The following is an 18,029-nucleotide window of genomic DNA, read 5'->3' as shown; positions in this document are numbered from 1 at the left end:
GTGTGAGCAGTGTGAAAGGTGCTGTCTCCGGAAGACCCCTACTGCAGGCTCCAGGGCTCCCCTGGTCAGTATCCACAGCAGTGCCCCAATGGAGCTGGTGTGTGTGGACTTTCTGACTCTGGAGAAGTCCAAAGGTGGCATAGAAAATGTGCTTGTGGTTACAGACCACTTTTCCCGCTTCGCCCAGGCCTACCCGACAAAAGGCCTCTACAGTGGCTAAAACACTGTGGAAAAACTTCTTCTGCCGGTTTGGGTTCCCTGCGAAGCTGCATGCGGACCAAGGGCGCAACTTTGAAAGTACAGTTGTGAAGGAGCTGTGTAAGTGCACTGGCATCACAAAGACTCATACGACCCCTTAACACCCACAAGGCAACGGGACCACCGAAAGGTTCAACCGGACCCTCATGAACATGCTGGGGACCTTGGAGCCACACTTGAAACCCCGCTGGCATGAGCATCTTGACGCAATGACACATGCCTATAACTGCACACAGCATGATTCAACGGGTTACACACCATACTGATACCTGATGTTTGGGAGACATCCTAGGCTCCCAGTGGACCTGATTTTTGGGCTTTCCACCGCAAGTGAGCCACGTGGATACAGTGATTATGTCCAAATTCTGTACGACAGTCTGTCACAGGCATATGCACAGGCTAATCAAACCTCTCGGCATGCTAAGGCTCAACAGAAAAAGCACTATGACAGAAAAGCAAAGGGTCAAGTCTTCATACCGGGGGATAGAGTCCTTGTCAAAGTATGTCATGTGGAGAGAAGGCAGAAACTGGGAGACAGATGGGAGGCACGTCCATACATTGTGGTGAAGAAACAACTCAACACACCTGTATATGTGATACGATTGGAGGACAGCGAGAGAGAGAGGGTGGTGCACCGCAACCTCCTCACACAGTGTATGTTACTTCTAGTGGAACGAGTCAGTGAAGTGATAGGAGAAGAGGTTGAATCGGATGCAGCAGAGGACTGTGAGATCGATCATACAGAGGAAGTTGAGGAGAATGTGGGAACTGGGACACCAGTGGTACACGATGAGCCCAAACAAATGGAGGAAGTGGATGTGGATGAAGGACAAATGGATGAAGGAGATGAGGAAAGTACGACTGTGAGTGACACCAAATCACTTGCTCCTAGGAGAAATCCACCAAGAAATTGGTGTGCCCCGAAGAGACAGTCATGTGAGTCACAAGTCCTGAGTTCGGAGGAGGACCAGAGGAGGAGAGAAAGGGGATGGAAGTTGTGGCAAAGGGCCACAGCAGTAGAGAAGCAGGACAGGGGTGACACAATCAAGCCACAACATTCTGACTGTTCAAATGTATAACACACACACATTTTATAAGACAATCATACATACAGAAAGGGTATTTGTTTCTCTTTAACTGTTTAAATTGTTTGTGCTGACACCGTATTTCTCTTGTTGTTCTGGGTGCGGCCGCCATCTTGGCGCTAATGTTTGTATTCACTCCGCAAAAGGTGAGCAGTGTTAATGGCGGCAAATAATTGTACACATTATTATGTTAAAAACGTCCAAACATTCCATTTATTTAATTAATGGGTTAGTTTAAATGTTTATTTACCCGTTTGTGTATGTTTGGGAGTGAGATGTTTATGTTTTGTCTGTTCATTTGGTTATTGTATTGGTTAGCATGTAGCTAAGGCGCTAATGTTTGTATTCACTCCGCAAAACTGAGGTTACCTACTGTAACCCAGCTTCTATGAGTAAATGGCGCAGCCCTCTAAGGCTATCGCTATTGGGTTATCCCTCTGCGCCCCTGCGCAGCACTGAAACACTTGTAGTCCACGCCCACCCGCTAGGTGGGCCCCACCCTCGGGCCTCCTTCCGGTATAAATAGGAAGGAGGCCCGGCAATCTGCTCCCATACAAAATAACTTTTCTTCAGCTATTCGTAGAGCCAGTGGGGCCCAGCGCTTAGAGGGCTGCGCCATTTACTCATAGAAGCTGGGTTACAGTAGGTAACCTCAGTTCTATTTCGTATATGGCTTCGCCCTCTAAGGCTATCGCTATTGGGTTAAGGGCGAAGCATGATGTAGTCTGCTGGGTCCGCCCGGCACTAGAAGCACAGACACACCTGCTCAATAACACCCCCCTGCCTGTTGTGCCATGCGTAATGGCGCATCACCGTCCTTGGAACATAGCAAAACATGCCTATCTTCCTGACGGGGTGAAGGCTGGGAACAATACATACCGGCCGCTGTGAGAAAGTAGAGACGAAGGTCCCACCTTGTCCTGCGATCATAGAGGGGGAACAGCCGCTCTCTCCGTGCCAGACAGGTAGGAGAGCTCTCAGCTGGATCCCTGACGTCACTCACTCTGACCAGGCACTCCGTACGAAGTGTGTCAGAGTAAAGGGAACATCCCTCTCATACGAGGGCCGCTCTCCGCGTGCCGAGAGGCAGGAGAGAGGCGCACCGCTGGATCCCTGACGTCACTCACTCTGACAGGACACCCAGTACAGGGTGCGTCAGAGAGGAATGGGAGACCTCCCTCAAATAAAATTGAATAAATGAACAGGGGGAAGACCAAGATGCAGCAGTGCCAATATCTTCCACTGACATTCCTCCGTGCAACGCCGTGGAGGAGGAAAGTCCTCTGGTGGAGTGCGCCTTGATACTCTCCGGGGGCTCCACCCCAGAGGAGACATATGCCTGTGACACAGCCTCACACAGCCAGTGTGCCGTTGTGCAGACAGAGGTTGCCCGATCGAGCGCTCTCTATAGTGCACAAACAGGCGCTGAGAACGGCGCCAGGCCGCCGTGCGCGCCACATAGCAGGACAGCGCGCGCATAGGACAGAGGAGATGATACGTGGCTTCTTCCTCCGACCTGTAAGGAGGGGGGAATAAGCCAGCCAGGGTGATCACTCTTGACCTAAAAGAGTTGTGATGACCTTAGGCAAGAAGACGGTGTTTCTTGTATCCCATGGAACTGCTGGGGGGAGAGGCTTCTCTGTGATGTGCCGTAATGGTCGTCATGGTGACGTGCCACGCCATCGCCGCCGCTGCCTGTGAGGCAAAAGGGCTGCGAGGGAGTTTCCACACGCTGCATTTCACTCCGTCTCTCATCATGAGGCACGTACACGCCCAGAGGATGAGAGGTGTGTGTATGCTGTCCACACGAGGCGTTATAACAGTGCTCGTGGATTTATTATGACCGTGTGTAGGAGGCATATCTGGGACAGAGGAATGCCGCGAACTCTGCAGTTTATAAACCAATAGATTCAAAACAGCAGGCTTCTGCAGCGAATGAACCACCTCTGGAGTGTCCCCCTTTTTGAAGAGACCCAAGGGGATCACCACGTGACCAGCTGACGCCAACGCCGAGCAGCTGCGTCACGGAGAGGGCTGTGTGGGTTGTGACATGCCGGAGGAGAGCTGTGAGTTTCTCCACTCGCTGCCGCGAGAGCTGCGCTCTGCTGGCTGAGTTTAATTCCACTCCAGATAACCGTTTGTCTGAGAGGGAAGAGGACAGCTCTTCTTCCAATTTATTATGAAACCCAGGCTTTGACAGATGCGATACAAGATATACCGTCTGTAAAGCGACTTCCTCCCTGGAGCGAGCCAGCAAATAGCAGGTCGTCCAGAGGAAACCACACTTTCATCCCTCCTCTGTGTAGTGGCTCCAGCCTTCTCTACACAAAAATGGGAGGAGCCAGGAAATATCCGAACGGCAGACGATTGTCTGGTCTGATATTCCCTGAAATGAGAAACCGCAGGAATTTCCTGTGTTTCGGGATGAGGGGTATACGTGGAAGTATGCATCCTTCAGGTGGAAGTGAACCAGTCGTCCTGGTGAACACATTCCAGCCCCTGTTTGATCGTCAGCATGTGGAATACTGACAGATCGAGGATGTCTCATTCCCCCAGTCTTTTTCGGGATTAGAAAAATAACGGGAGTGAAAACCCCTGATTTTCCTCCCTTTGAGGAACCCTGGAAATATCCTCTTTCAACAGGAGTTCCAGCGGCTCGGATTGGAGCGCAATACATAGCTTCTGGGAGGACAGGAGTGTTTCCTGTATCCCATTGAACTGTGGGGGGGGGGGGGGAGAGGCGAACTGCAGGGTGTCCCCTCTGCTGATCAGCCTGCTCATCCATCTGTCCATCAGACACACGCGCTGCCACTCCGAGAAACACTCTGAGAGCGGGTGCACATGCTCGAGATGTGTTGTGGTTGTCATGATGACGAGCCACGCCAGAGCCCTCGCCGCCGCTGCCCGTGAGGCAACCCAAGGTGGGCCTCGAGCGAAAGGGCTGTGAGGAGGCCTCCACACGCTGCATTTCACTCCGACTCTCATCATGAGACGCGTACACGCTCAGAGGATGAGTGGAGGTGTGTGCAGTGACATCCACATGAGGCGTTACCACGGCGCTCATGGGCTTATTGTGACCGTGTGTAGGTGGCGTATCTCGGACAGAGGAATGCCGCGAGGTCTGTGGTTTAATAACCGAAAAGTCATAACTACCAGGCCTCTGCAGCGAACCCTGCTGCCTACTAATCAACAGATTGGAGGCAGCTGGCCCTGATTTTCTTCCTCTTGGGGAACCCTGGAAATAGCCTCTTTCAACAGGAGTTCCCGTAGCTCTGCTTGGAGCGCAAGCCACTGTTCTCGGGATGACAGGCGTGTCTCCTGTATCCCGTTGAACTGTGGGGGGGGGGAGGCGAACTGCAGGGTGTACCCTCTGCTGATCAGCCTGCTCCTCCATCTGTCCATCAGACACACGCGCTGCCACTCCGAGAAACACTCTGAGAGCGGGCGCACATGCTCGAGATGTGTTGTGGTCGTCATGACGACGAGCCACGCCAGAGCCCTCGCCGCCGCTGCCCGTGAGGCAATCCAAGGTGGGCCTAGAGCGAAAGGGCTGCGCGGGGGCCTCCACACGCTGCGTCTCACTCCGACTCATCATGAGGCACGTACACGCTAAGGGGATGGATGGAGGTGTGTGCAGTGCTGCCCACATGAGGCGTTATAACGGCGCTCATGGGTTTATTAAGGCCGTGTGTACGAGGCGTATCTCGGACAGAGGAATGCTGCGAGCTCTGCAGGTTATTAACAGGGGTTAACACCGGCAGGCTTCTGCAGCGAGCCCTGCTGTCTACTTAATCAACAGATTAGTGGCAGCCGGCTTAATTAGCGAGCTCTGCAGTTTATTAACCGATAGGTTAAAACCAGCAGAATTCTGCAGCGAGCCCTGACGCTGTGGCGCTGCGGGCGCTGCCGCTGGGGGCACTCAGCCTGGAATACTGCTCTTTCCCCCATTCTGGCTTCTCTGTGATGTGCCGTAATGGTCGTCCTGGTGACGAGCCACGCCATTGCCCTCGCCGCCACTGCCCGTGAGGCGAAAGGGCTGCGAGGAAGCCTCCACACGCTGCGTTTCAATCCGACTCTCATCATGAGGCGCGTACACGCTCAGGGGATGGATGGAGGTGTGTGCAGTGCTGCCCACATGAGGCGTCCGTGTGTAGGAGGCGTACCTCGGACAGAGGAATGCCGCGAGCTCTGCAGGTTATTAACCGAGGTTAAAACCGGCAGGCTTCTGCAGCGATCCCTGCTGTCTACTTAATCAACAGATTAGTGGCAGCCGCGAAAGGGCTGCGAGGAAGCCTCCACACGCTGCGTTTCACTCCGGCTGTCATCATGAGGCGTGTACACGCTCAGGGGATGAGTGGAGGTGTGTGCAGTGCTGTCCACATGAGGCGTTAAAACGGCGCTCATGGGTTATTATGACCGTGTGTAGGAGGCGTATCTCGAACAGAGGAATGCCGCGAGCTCTGCAGATTATTTGTCACTTCAAGACTGGACTACTGCAACAGCATCCTGTATGGTTCATCATCCAAAATCCTAAATAAACTACAATACATCCAGAACTGTGCTGCCCGCCTCCTCACCCACACCCGCTCCAGAGACCACATCACCCCCGTCCTTCAAAACCTGCACTGGCTCCCTGTTCGTCAACGAATACACTTCAAAATCCTTCTGCTAACACACAAAGCTCTCAATAACCAGGCTCCCCCCTACCTCTCCGACCTGATCCACCACTACACCCCTTCCCGCAGCCTTCGCTCATCAGAAGCGAACCTCCTCTCTATCCCCAAGAAAACCAAGCTCCGAACCTGGGGGGATAGAGCCTTCTCCATCGCTGCCCCCACCCTCTGGAACTCCCTCCCACAACACATCAGAGACTGCACTGACCCCCCCACTTTCAAAACACTGACCAAAACACACCTCTTCAGACTGGCTTTTAATCTGTGAATTATGCTGTATTGCTGTTTTAATAACTTAAGTGTTATTTTATCTTGTTTTAATAACTTTTAAATTCTATTTTATCATGTTTTATCACCACTGTAAAGCATCTTTGAGCACCTGGAAAAGCGCTTTGAAATGCAATGTATTATTATTTATTATTATTAACCGATAGGTTAAAACCAGCAGGCTTCTGCAGGGAGCCCTGCTGTCTACTTAATCAACAGATTAGTGGCAGCCGGCTTAATTACCGGCTCTGCTTCCTCGGAGGCTCTCGCGGAGCAGACCAGGAGCGGGGGAGCCTCACTCCCCTTTGACTCGCCGCCGGGAGACCCTGTCTCTGGGGTGGCGGGAGAGTGGAGACGTGGGACGGAGCCTCTGCAGCCGCCGAAGGGCGAGTCTGACGCCGAGGCGGTTGCTGTGGGCGTCTCTCCGCTTGCGGCCTCCTGTGGCCGGCGTAGACGCTGCAGCTGCTGTGGGCGTTGATGCCGCTGTGGCAGCTCAGCCGGCTGGAGCCAGCTGTACATGCAGGCGAATGCCGTCCGCCTGTTCCGCAGCCGTCTTCATGAACTCCACCATGGCGTGGAACTGGGGTCCGAGCAGCCCGTCCGGGCTGATTGGAGCGTCCAGTAGCACTTTTCTGGCCGTCTCCGGAACAGACGCCTATACTTCAGCCCAAGGTGGCGCTGAGCATGTTCGGCCACCAAGTTGGCACCCTGCTCCGACTCTGTCTCCCCCGTCCGGGGGAGAGGAGGGAGGGGAGAACCGAACTGTGGAGGGAGACGGGGCAGGAGTTGCCTTTTTCCTCGGACTCCTGCCCGGCACTCGGCCCCAGGGACACGAGGCCCCGTCCGCGGGCTCGTAAGCCTGGACGGGCCAATCGTCCTCCTCGGCCACAGCAGCAAGAGCGGCCGCTCTCCGCTTCCTGTCGCCCGAGGGGAGACGAGCGCAGTGTGTGCATGCTACCTGCTGGTTTAGAGCCGCGTATGCATGCTCTGACCCCAGGTAGGCTGTGCTTCAGTAACTGTGCTGGTTTGCTGAAGAAAAGAGGGAGCAGATTGCCGGGCCTCCTTCCTATTTATACCGGAAGGAAGCCCGAGGGTGGGGCCCACCTAGCGGGTGGGCGTGGACTACAAGTGTTTCAGTGCTGCGCGGGGGCGCAGAGGGATAACCCAATAGCGATAGCCTTAGAGGGCGAAGCCATATACGAAATAAAAGGTGTGTCAGAAGAGCTGCCATTGTGAAGAATAAATCGCTACTCAGCGTCTCCACCGCAATCCGATCTACTGTGTCCTGTTTTCCACCCCTCTGCATAACATCCCATCACCAATAACAAACACAACGCAGAGTCCCATGGTGTTTAGAGAGGCTACGGGACATTTGGGTTACATATGTAACTTAAGGTATTTACATAAGCCAGTATACTATAAACAACCAGAAAGCCAATAAGCACCTCTGTACTAACTGCAGTGTTTTCCTGAAGCCATCTGACTATATTTGTTAATGAGCCAATAAAGCCATTGATGGTAATGAAATGATGTTGCTGAGAGATATTGCTCATGGCCAGGGTCTTAAACTAGAGAGCGGAGAGCATGGTCACCCCTGCCCAGAATGAGAGCTTCAAAGGGGACATCATTACGGTTTTAAGCAACATTTTTACCTGACCATTTTACCTATGAATGTTCAATTTGGTTGTATGACTGTTCAATTACATCGGTCAGGTTCTTTCCCTGGGGGTGTTCAGAAAATGTGATACCTATGTGCTCATTAGATTAGGGGGTATCAATTGATCAACTGGGGAAGAAAATGCCTTAGAGGGGGAAAATGTCAGCGGGTTACCAAGGCCATTAGGAATTACCACCTGAAGGTGTAAGGGTAAAGACCAACCACATATGAAGAGTTAAAAAATGAGATTTCTATCGTCTGGTAACATGCACATTCTCAGTAAATGTAATTAAGTGGAAATGTTGATTTAAAGGCTGAATTGCTACTATAAGTAAGCTTATATATTTTGCCATTAGGGGTCAGTGGATCAGCCTGAAGCACTACAACATAACACTACATATTATCAACGTGCAGTTAGTTGTATGGCAGAATGACATTATCACATACACATAGATCTGTTTCTGTCCAAAAGGAGTTGGGTGATAACATTTTAATTTCAGCTTTTTCCTTAACAAAGTCTCATCACTTCAGTTTTGGGGGACATCTGTACCCAGCACAACTCTCGATCTTCTCTATCTCAATGCGACTGTGTTGGTAGATAAAACCAACACAGCTTCAGGAGGTCTTCATGTAACATATGTGGCAATAACTCCTCCCACACACACATCCTCTTGTGCAGAGAAGTAGCTGCACCAGCTGCACGTAGAGATATGAAGTTAATTAAACTGCCAATCCCTGTGAGCACCCTGACAACCAGAGAAGACCTGTGGCTGAATTAGAACAGGGGGTGGGGGGGCTGGGAGTTGAAGTAAACTGTAGTCATTCATTCTATACGGAGCAAAAAGTATATATATATACATGTACAGTAAATGTGTTTGTTATTAGGGGTGTCCTGATTATCCAAATCAATTATTTGATTTGACTTTTGATTTAAAAATCTTGAATTAATTGGATTATCCATTGGATTTGAATATTTGTTCTGCCAGTGATTGATGTGCCATTGCTCTAATCTGGATTTGCTAAAATAATCAGATCATTGGCTTTTTGCCCTGACAACTGTCATTTACATCTAAAAGATAAATATATGTATCAAGTGGATATTTCATCCATAGGTGTTAGGGAATGTACCAAATGATTAAATATAAAGAAGTAATTCAAATTGTTATAAAACTTGTAACTAATTTGGCCAGGGAGAAAAAATGTTGAAAAAATAATTTTAAAAAAGAGCCATTGAATAGCAAAAGCTTGATTTTCCTAACTTGCAAAAAGCCACCAGATCCAAAAACACATTATTCGTTCACATAACTCATAGGGAAGGCATCATGTTCTGTTATTCAAAATGTTGTTATCTTTTTCTTCATCTACAAGTTCGGAACTTGACGTGTTGTCTTGGAAAATGTAGCTGCAGGCTCCTGGATAGCTACGCTGCAGATTCACGGTAAGTTACAAGCTCCTGTAAGATGTTTTGTGTAAGTAATGTTGGGGGGTTTTTGGACGCAGGAAGTATTCATAGGTAAAAGGTGTAAAGGAAACTTCTGTGTAGCATGCAGTGGCGTCACCGACTCAGGAAGGAGACACAGGAAGAGTCGGAGCTTTGATGTCAAACCACTGTGATTTATTTGGAGTTGGTACCAGAGTATTCACATCACAAATCCAAGAGTCAGAGGTTCTGACTTCACGGTAGAGTTGCCACGTCAATTCTGGAGAGCCTCTCTCTTGCCAGCCCATCTAACTGGTTTCGCAGAGAGTAAACAACATATTTGAGAAGATAGCCTAAACAGTGTGGGAACACTGAGCTACTTGCGTCGGACACTTATGACCTCGAAGATTTCACCTTGGAGTCCACAAATACAGAGAAGGAAGTGTCCCAGTGTACCCACAACACAGACCATCTGTGACCCAGTATTGACCGGTCACAGAATGGGAACAATAACATTATTGGCTAAGCAGCCTGTGTCCTTAAAGAAGGTAAACAGACATCAAGGTTTGTCCTGTATGCTACAAATTGGCGTCTATGATAATTATTTCCATAACAAAAGGAATATAAGTACGGGGTGAATTTAAGTTTGTTGCTCATATTGATACAATTTTAGCTAAATATCAACATTTTGAATCCCCGGTAAAACAGCAACATTTGAGCAGTGCGAAAAATTCCTTTGCGTTCGTAAACGAGATGAAAATGGTGAATAGCTGTTCATCAGCCATCTGACACACTGTTATACCTGTACTAGAACTTCATCATTCACAATGATAAAACACATTGCTTTTCCTTTTGACCTTTGACCTAAATGGGAGCTTAGGGGGTTGGCCAGTAGGGGGGTGGAAAAATCAATGCTTATATAGGAAAATGATGAGTGAAAACCGGCCAGCAAATAGCATCCGTCTATAAAAATGTCACAGTATAAAATGAAACTGTGTGGACAAAGACGTGATAGTGCAGTGTGGGAAGTATTCTCTGGTGGCTCGTTGAGTAGCAGTTATTTTTCCAAAGGCTCCCTCTCAGCGGAGCACACAGAACCAGACTAGGAGAACAATATGCTAGAGCAGCACACAACAGGGAATATTCATTTTCACACCCAAATGTGATATGCTTTTGTTAAATTAAATCAGTGTGACCGCTCTATTTCTCAACATGAAAGAAGGATTTATTGCTGTGCCAGAGGGTCCTACAGCTCCTGTCGTTAACATGATAAGAAGCAGCACTCTGCTCTGAGCTTCTGTCTGCCTTTTATCAAGTAAAGAGATGTGGACAAAGTTACCCTGAGGGCCGTGAATATACAGATTAAAGATAGGACACAACTCATCATCATTCTGTCTAAGGAGAATACAAACTCAATAAAACAGGACTAGCAGTAACTAGTGTTACTGTGATTTTTAGTTAGTACAAAAGTCATATGTTTCTTTGATTCCTCAACAATTATCCATTTCCATATTCTGTTAACAAAAAACAAAATAAATGCAAGTTAAACACCAAATATTAATAGATTTCGAAACATTTAAATGTGCATTTCCACATACAGTATGTAACCTTCTCCTCACATAATACCTCCCTTACTGCATATATGGATGACAATTGGTCAGTCCCTGACAATAGTCAAGACTGAAATATCTCAACTGTTTGCAGTTAAGTATTTAACAAAAATGGTTTCTAACAAGATAAATCCCAATGAATTTAAGCTCGATCCACCACAAGATTGACTTGACATATATGTCAGCGTGTGGTTCAGTTTGTCTGCTAAGTACGGTGGCCGGCAGGTGCAAACGCTAAACAACGGCCAAAAACACACACATAAGCAGGAAACACCTGCAAATAATTAAATGAAAAACCAACAAACCCTGAAAACACATACAACAGAAAAACGCTGCATTTACAGAAATGATGCAAGCTAAACCTACAACACACAAACCCCGAAAACAAACGCAACAGAAAAACGCTTCAAATACAAAAACGATATGCAAAGTCAAAAGCACATACAACCGAAAAACACATTACAAAAAAAAAAGACATTACAAAAAAAAAACATTCCGGAAGTGCTTCAGGCCTCTAGGGGGCGCGCTACGTGGAACAGATCGATGTATGACCAGACATAGAGAGAACGAACAAGAGGAAAGAAAGTTCATTTAAGTGGAGAAAGATATAAGAAGGTACGTTTTGTTTTGTTTTTATACATAGAGCGTCATATTTACGTAGATAGCGTTAGCGTGTTTGATCAAAGAGCTTGCAAGAGCCATTGTGCACCTAAATGTAACTCTTGACATAATATAGATATAGTATAGAACCGGGACGCCCTCCCTACACGTACACGCAGATCACACAGACTGGGTGGGGTCTCACGCCTGAGCCGCAAATGCGATGCAGTGATAAAAAGGAAATCAAATGTAAAAAGTTGAATTAAAATATTAAAACAGCAACACAACATTATTCCCACATTAAAAGACAGTCTGAAGAGGTGTGTTTTGAAGGTGGGGGGGTCGGTGCAGTCTCTGATGTTTAATGGGAGTGAGTTCCAGAGGGAGGGGGCAGCGATGGAGAAAGCGCTGTCCCCCAAGGTTCGGTGCTTGGTTTGTGTGGGGATAGACAGGAGGTTGGCTTCTGATGAGTTAATTGAAAGACCGTTCTTTAATACTATTATAATATTTAGGTAGCCGAAAAATATCCACTCTTTTTGACTTAACCTTGCTGTCCTACATGTTATTTCTCCACAGATGTACTGTCCATTCTGTGGTTCCAGCGTGACATCTTCACATGGCTTTTGTGGTGTCTGTGGCAGAGACATCACATTTCTAAAAGATGTGGCTAACAAAGTCCCTGAGGAGATGCCCACCACTAGTGCGCATCTAAGTGCACAGCCTAGCACCAGTGCAGGTAAATAGGTTGTTCGTTTTATTACCAAACAATAAGTATTTATAGAAAACTTGGTTTAAAAGTTCGAATTCTGTTATTATACAAATACATCTCTAAACTATGTGGCTTACCTACTGTTGAATGTGTTATAAGATGTTCCTCAGAAGGGATTGAGGATGAGACTCCTATTGAACATAATGAAGAGTAATGAATGTTTTATTCCTGTTTTTTTGTAGCAGGAAGCTCAGCTGTAGAGTCCTTTCAGAAATATAGGGAAATAAAAAAGAGGGAGAGACCTTTTTTACAAAGGGACGGCATAACTCCAAAAATAAACAGAAATTGGTGAAGGTATGCAACGTTTTCTGTTATGAATACATCTGTCATTCAAATCTGCTCACCACACTCTCATATAATGTCCGAAAAAATGTTTTATTCATTTGCATATTATTGTCTTTTTGCAGATTTCTGTTGGAGTAATGAGGAGGATGGATGGCTGCCTTAAACCTGTGAGAGGGAGGTCACTTCCCCTTAATGTTGAACCTCAATGGGCATGTGAAGAACTGTTGGCTGCTGCCATAAAAAAGCAGAAAGCCTTTAACCAGGACTTGGAAGATGGTGCCCATGTCTTGTTGTACCCTGATGCGAGGGTGATAACAAATATCCCCGGAACGGACACCCCTTTCACAGTACAGATGTACAAAGAGGCCATTGGAAAGCCCTACCAACTAATTACGTTGTACATCTGTACTCTTGAAGCCGTTGAAAACAGTTGTAAGTGCTTCTGACATATATTCCCCCTTGTTTAAAGCACTAAACTGTATAATAGTTCAAATGTAAACATAACAGTTGTTCTGTCTATATTTCTTAACACAATTCATTCCACCCATCATTCCTTTCTCTTCGTGGTTGAACTTATGACGTCAAATGGTCTTTTATGAATAGTGGCAGAAGAAATGAAATGTAAGTATCAACAAAAGCTTCCAAACTTTCCTTCTGTTCAAACTAAATATAAATTCCCTCTTAAGGATTGTAATTCTAAATTAACCTTTTTTCTCACAACAATGTTGGTTTGTTGTGCCCTAAATCCTAATGTGAGAGTGAAAAGGACGGTCAACAATATAATGTACATTTCACAAACATTTTGTGTTTCGATTGAATCCTTTCTGATTGATGTCAATCCAATTATTCAGGATTCAAACCAACATTTGATGATAGGTACAGACGTAGGGGAACAATTATTTGTATAGTATTAATCATGATACTTTTATTTTCTTAGGTTACACTGGAACAACCTCTTCAAGTGACGAGGACAGTGTGGTTGTTGCAAAGTTGCCATCTGGAGACAGTCTTGCTGACACCGTGGTCAGTTTGGATCTATCGTGGCATTTATTCTTAATTAAAGTGAATTAATTTTATTTCAGTCAGTCATTTGTGTGTTGTATGCAGGTGTGGGACTTTCCAAATGAACAGATCACTCCCAGAATGGACAACAGTTTGCCAGGGTAAAATAAAACATTGTCAACATGTTATTTTGTGCCACAAGAAGCAGAATGTTTTAACAGTACAGTAGTTTGAATATATTTTTTGTTTACCTTTATCAGACCTCTCAGGCACCACAACCAGCGTCTGATCGGGTAAGACTAATTACAAATGTAATTATACCATGTAGGTTTGAATTTGTGAACATGAAATCAATAAATACCTTTGTGTGCTAATGACACTGTCATTAGATCAACTGCATCATTATTTATTGGGTAAAAGTAGGATGGAGAACCAACCCCATTCCAGGAAGAGGTCCAGTCTGCCCCGGGTCAGAACACCTTCTATAGGTAAACGATGTTGACAGTTGCATCGTGACACAGTTGTTTGGTGTGTATTTTTATTTGTACATTTGGTTGTTTGTATAGCCTCCAATCACAGTGGGTAATATTGCCAGGAAGCAGAACAATTATACTTTCATACATTTCCAAAGGACACCCACAACATCTTAGTGAAGACGATGCAAAAAACACCCACAAATATTTTTCAAAGATCAGATATTGTTTCTTGCATCCATTTCAAATGTTTACAAGGATTGTGCAGGAGTATGACAAAGTGCTGTTGTCAGTTTAGAACCCAATGTATTAAAAAAACCAGGAAGAGGATCGACATCCTTTTGCAAATATGACTGTCATGCATATATTATGTATTTGAAAGTAATTATTCAACTGTCTTCTCACTGCAGCAACTACACAACTGTGTATGCACTTATCATTATTGATAGCCAGTCTGAGCCAGAAGAGGAAACGGAGCAAACTGCAGAGGAAATGTATTAAATGTTACTTTTATCACTTGATTTTTTTTATTCTATTCTGTAAATCTTATTATAGCTTCATCATTTAATATTACAATACATCACTTTGTCTTTCCCAGCACAGAATACCTGACTGCGCCAGACATTGTTGCAGAACTCTCTGCAAAAATTAAAAATACCTCTTGCAGCAGGTTCAATATTAATAGAGCCAATGTGTGGGATGGAGCAATCCGCGGCTTCAAAGGGGCCTCATTCGACCCCTCTCATCAGATGCAGGTTAAGTTTACTGATGATGAGGGACAAACTGAGGATGGAGTGGACACTGGTGGTCCCAAGCGTGAGTTCCTGACCCTCCTAATGGAATGCCTGAGAATGAGAAGAATATTTGATGGTCCACAGGACAGGAAATTCCTCAAGTTCGACAATGCAGGTAATGATGTTCGCAAATCTGTCTTATGTTCAATACTGTACTGTAAATATAGGAGCTGCTTATGGATTTTGCAGCTGGATTTACGTGACAATTAAATTATCTTATACTGTATATCTTTATGATAACGTGGCAACTGTTGGTTAACGTGATAATAATTTAACAAAAAATATCAACAGCTGCAAAAGATGACGAATACTTTCATGCTGGGAGGATGATTGCAACTTCTATAGTTCAAAAACACAAGGAGAAAAAGAAGAAAACATCATGTCATGGCTCACTGTCTCAAAATCTGATTCTAAATATATAATGTTCTTTATAAAGATATAACTAATACACAATTATGAATGTATAATATAAGCTGTTTTGTGTATTTAATCATGCGTTGGTCTACAATTTAATGATGGCTTCTACATATTTCACATAAACAGACAATGAAAAAATGTGTCCTTCATGCTGATAACTAGTGTATGCATCTGCAATTAGTATTCTAAACAGAGCAGTGTGTTGAATCCTTATGTCTTGCATTTGAAACAGATACAATAAAAAAAGTGAACTTACTTTTGTGTTCAACTTCTGCCAAAAACTGTACATGTTTGCCACAGGAGCCACAGAGCACTTGAACTGTCCCCAGATGTTGGCCACAGAAAGGACAAAACATGGCGGCCTGAAAAGACATACATTGATGTAGTAAATCCATGTAATCAAGTTAATCAAAAACACATAGTCTAAATAGTGGTTAGCTAAATAAATAGAAAGATACATCATGTTCACCGTTGAATCTGTGTTCTCTCTCTCTCCTTGAATGTCTCTCTATTTATTCTTGAGCATGTCTAATGCACACTACTATCCTGTCATTACTTTGTCCCTCTTCACATTTTGTCACTTTCTCTCTCTCTCTTTCTCTCTCAATTAAATTCAATAGCTTTATTAGCATGACCATAGTTACAGGCAATTGCTAAAGCTCTGTATAGTTGCAACATCTATACACAAATACATACATATAAACAAACTGCTAAGAATTCAAATGTCCTTTTTCCGCAGTATTCACTATGGCCCGTGTTATTTGCATGCACTTGATCTGTCATCTCTTTACAATGTTCTTCCCTCACTTTATCTTCTCTTCACGTGAAGCTCTCCTCCCTCAGCTGGTGTAGTTGTTAGGCACGCTAACGCTAGCTATATAAATATGACGCTCTATGTATAAAAAAACAAAACAAAACTGACCTTCTTATATCTTTCTCCACTTAAATGAACTTTCTTTCCTCTTGTTCGTTCTCTCTATGTCTGGTGATACATCGATCTGTTCCACGTAGCGCGCCCCCTAGAGGCCTGAAGCACTTCCGGAATGTTTTTTTTTTGTAATGTCTTTTTTTTTTGTAATGTCTTTTTTTTTTGTAATGTCTTTTTTTTTTGTAATGTGTTTTTCGGTTGTATGTGCTTTTGACTTTGCATATCGTTTTTTGTATTTGCAGCGTTTTTCTGTTGCGTTTGTTTTCGGGGTTTGTGTGTTGTAGTTTTAGCTTGCATCATTTCTGTAAATGCAGCGTTTTTCTGTTGTATGTGTTTTCAGGGTTTGTTGGTTTTTCATTGAATTATTTGCAGGTGTTTCCTGCTTATGTGTGTGTTTTTGGCCGTTGTTTAGCGTTTGCACCTGCCGGCCACCGTAGCTAAGGGACAATTTAATATAAATGCATACAAAAATCCCTTCCATCCCAGAAGCATTAGCAAGCCATCAGTCTTGAACTATAGGTACACATAAAACCAATGTGACATGATTTAAACCGTAGCCTATTGTGTGCTTTAGATATGTTTTTGTTTTTTGTGTCAAGTGCATATTAGCACGTTAGTTTAACCCGTGTTATGTCTTCTCTGTTTGATGGATCACTCGGAGATTGTCAGGCTTTTGATAACAGCTGCTTTATTCTGCAATGCCATGGCAGAAGACACCAAAATAACAAGAACACGTTATGCTTTGTATCACGTTCCATTAGAAATCCTCAAGCGCAGTGAGGATTCAGTATATTTGCATTTCAAAACAAACTAAACTTTCCATAAACATTAACAAACAGTGATCGTATAGTGGATTTAGTCAAATGCATATAATAAAACATAAATTAATGCATAATCTATTCAAAATACAAACACACTGGTGTACAAAACTCACACACATGCTATTCCATGGCAGAAGACAAAGAAATAAAAGGGACACCGTTATGCTTTGCATCACGTTATGTTGGAAAGACAGCTTCACGCTAGCATTAGCTTGTTAGCTAACTAAATAGGTGCAATTTATACTATTAATAAATCGTTAAAAACAAATAGCAAACCACACAAAAACATGTCGGTTTAAACATTGAACAGATAATATTCAGCTAAATAACACAGAACAGAACGTTTATGTCCGTTTACAGTCGCTATCACCTTAAGCTAAAATTAGATTATGAATAATAGACGTCACCATGCAAGCATTGTCATTATGAAAATGCAGATGTTAGCATTTAGGTAATACATCATCCCCAAAGTGCTCACAGAGGCAGGGCATGGCTGTAGATTGACATAATCAGACACAAAAAATATTAGCATGTGTTGTTGCTTTGATATCGGCCATTCTTTCCTTAATCTGTTGAGCCCATGGATGTATAATAAGAACTGGATACAGCGTCGGAGGCGGGGTCTCGTTCTTTCCTATGAGAGCTGCTCATTAGCGCATGAGGACAAAATGGCCCAACTTTTGAGAGAGCAAAACGTCACAGATTACCCGTCATGCCTGGCTGTAAGAGCAGAAGAACAAGTCCCTCCCTTTCCGGTGGACCTCCATGGAACCTTATTTCGGAAAAATTATGTATTGAAGTCATAATGGCGAGAGAAAAGTTATCGTTCGATCCCATTTGAATTGTGCCACGAATTACACATAGGCTATGATGTTTGTCAATTTAAAAGATCATTTTGCAAGTAAAAAAAAGATGTTTTGCCGTGTGAAACCGCTCAATGAACTACATCTCTGGTCTCGCACAACAACAC

General features: G+C 44.8%; 1 long non-coding RNA gene across 1 annotated transcript; it reads right to left on the bottom strand.

Annotated features, from left to right (window-relative positions):
* Positions 1-13,971: 13,971 nt before the first annotated feature.
* On the bottom strand, positions 13,972-16,295 carry LOC117552853. The gene is made up of 3 exons (XR_004570041.1): positions 16,233-16,295; positions 15,567-15,672; positions 13,972-14,944 (listed from the first exon to the last, which is right to left on the bottom strand). It is a non-coding gene; the product is annotated as an uncharacterized LOC117552853 (long non-coding RNA).
* Between the last annotated feature and the right edge of the window lie 1,734 nt (positions 16,296-18,029).

This window comes from Gymnodraco acuticeps, unplaced genomic scaffold (genome assembly GCF_902827175.1).
Source record: "Gymnodraco acuticeps unplaced genomic scaffold, fGymAcu1.1, whole genome shotgun sequence".
Lineage (NCBI taxonomy): Eukaryota > Metazoa > Chordata > Actinopteri > Perciformes > Bathydraconidae > Gymnodraco > Gymnodraco acuticeps.
This window is presented reverse-complemented; position numbering and strand designations above follow the sequence as displayed.